This window comes from Rutidosis leptorrhynchoides, chromosome 9 (genome assembly GCF_046630445.1).
Source record: "Rutidosis leptorrhynchoides isolate AG116_Rl617_1_P2 chromosome 9, CSIRO_AGI_Rlap_v1, whole genome shotgun sequence".
In the NCBI taxonomy this organism is placed as follows: Eukaryota; Viridiplantae; Streptophyta; class Magnoliopsida; order Asterales; family Asteraceae; genus Rutidosis; species Rutidosis leptorrhynchoides.
The window spans coordinates 147173132-147176163 of NC_092341.1; positions in this window are offsets into that span (position 1 = coordinate 147173132).

Genomic DNA, 3032 nt, shown 5'->3' on the forward strand with positions numbered 1-3032 from the left:
TACGGGTGCATACGAGTAGAATTGTTGATGAAACTGAACGAGGATGTAATTGTAAGCATTTTTGTTAAGTAGAAGTATTTTGATAAGTGTATTGAAGTATTTCAAAAGTGTATAAATACATATTAATATACTACATGTATATACATTTTAACTGAGTCGTTAAGTCATCGTTAGTCGTTACATGTAAGTGTTGTTTTGAAACCTTTAGGTTAACGATCTTGTTAAATGTTGTTAACCCAATGTTTATAATATCAAATGAGATTTTAAATTATTATATTATCATGATATTATCATGTATGAATATCTCTTAATATGATATATATACATTAAATGTCTTTACAACGATAATCGTTACATATATGTCTCGTTTAAAAATCATTAAGTTAGTAGTCTTGTTTTTACATATGTAGTTCATTGTTAATATACTTAATGATATATTTACTTATCATAGTATCATGTTAACTATATATATATCCATATATATGTCATCATATAGTTTTTACAAGTTTTAACGTTCGTGAATCACCGGTCAACTTGGGTGGTCAATTGTCTATATGAAACATATTTCAATTAATCAAGTCTTAACAAGTTTGATTGCTTAACATGTTGGAAATACTTAATCATGTAAATAATAATTTCATTTAATATATATATAAATATAAACATGGAAAAGTTCGGGTCACTACATAACTCACCAACATTTTTGTTGACGTTTTAAGCATGTTTATTCTCTGGTGATTATTAAGAGCTTCCGCTGTTGCATACTAAAATAAGGACAAGATTTGGAGTCCATGCTTGTATGAAATTATGTAAAAACTGCATTCAAGAAACTTATTTTTGATGTAATATATTCTTATTGTAAACCATTATGTAATGGTCGTGTGTAAACGGTATATTTTAGATTATCATTATTTGATAATCTACGTAATGCTTTTTAAACCTTTATAGATAAAATAAAGGTTATGGTTGTTTTAAAAATGAATGCAGTCTTTGAAAAAGTCTTATATAGAGGTCAAAACCTCGCAACGAAATCAATTAATATGGAACGTTTATAATCAATATGAACGGGACATTTCATTCTTGAACTGACGGAGCTTGTGATGTTATAGGTGCTGCTAGTGCTGATGCTAACTGCACTGACGATGCTGGTGTCGCTGACGGTATTGTTGATGTTGTTAGTAAAACAAGTCTAGCTTGTAAATCACACACCATTCTTGTCAGGGTTTCTACTCCTCCTTCTATCATTTTGGTTCACTCAACTGACTTATGGTTAGGGCTAGAATAGATAATCTCTAAGACTTTTGAGGTTACCTAATCGCCGCGGAGTGTTTCTCCAATGAGGTTATGAATCAATACTTCATCGTTTGTTGTTGTTGGTATTCTATGGTATCTATAGAGCGTATGACATTGGTGCTCATGGGATATAGGTTGTGATGTTGAAGTGTGGGATGCAGATGTTACTGTTAGTGTTGTTAATGGTGGTTGATGATGCTAAAAATGAACATATATTTCATAGCATTATCCCTCAAGAAAGACAAGCTTTTAGTTGCAATTGTTCTATTTACAAGTGATATTCGTTTAAATAATAAAAGGTGAAGACAAAAGACAGATTCGACGAATTGAAGACGCAAACGACCAAAAAGCTAAAAAGTACAAAGTACAATCAAAGTGGTTCAAATTATTGATGAGAAACATCTAAAAGTTACAAGAGTACGAGCCGCGAAACGCAAAGTACAAGATATTAAATAGTACGAAAGGACGTTCGAAAATCTGAAACCGGGACCAGAGTCAACTCTTAATGCACGACGCAACGGACTAAAAATTACAAGTCAACTATGCACATAAATATATTATAATATATAAATAATTCTTAAAATTATATATATATTATATTTATTTATTAAAACTGTCGGCAAATAAAAAAAATATATCTGAGCTGTAAAAGAAGGTCATGCGATCGCATGGCCAGGAAGACCAAAAACCATGCGATCGCATGGTGCACTGTATCAGCTCAGGTCCTATAAATTTCGCGTGTTTTAGCCAAAAATAACACATCTTTTTCTATCCTCTCTATCTCTTACGATATATATATATATATATATATATATATATATATATATATATATATATATATATATATATATATATATATATATATATATATATATATATATATATATATATAAAATTTATAATTTTATTTTTAATTTAAGATTAATAATAATAAGGGTATGTTAGCGAATGTTGTAAGTGAGTAAGTCGAAATTCTGTCCGTGTAACGCTACGCTATTATTAATCATTGTAAGTTATGTTCAACCTTTTTAAATTAATGTCTCGTAGCTAAGTTATTATTATGCTTATTTAAATCGAAGTAATCGTGATGTTGGACTAAAATATTAAAGACGGGGTAATTGGGCTTTCGACCATAATTGGGGTTTAGACAAAAAAACGACACTTGTGGAAATTAGACTATGGGCTATTAATGATCTTTATATTTGTTTAATTGAATGATAGTTCGTTAATTTAATATAAAAATTACAATTGGACGTACCTATAAATAACCACATACACTCGATCGGACACGATGGCCGGGATATTTATAAGTACTAATAATCGTTCATTTAACCGGACACGGGAATGGATTAATAGTCAATGGACTTATTAAAATAGGGGTGAATTACATACAAGGAAAATTGGTGTAATTATAGTTTAACTCCCCAATTAGTTGGAATATTTGACTTTAAATATAAGGATAATTTGACGAGGACACTCGCACTTTATATTTATGACTGATGGGCTGTTATGGACAAAAACCAGATGGACATATCGAATAATCCAAGACAAAAGACAATTAACCCATGGTAATAAACTAAAATCAACACATCAAACATCATGATTATGGAAGTTTAAATAAGCATAATTCCTTTATTTCATATTTAATCACATTTTTATTTACTGTCATTTTATTTATTGCACTTTTAATTATCGTACTTTTAATTATCGCAATTTTATTTATCGCACTTTAATTATTG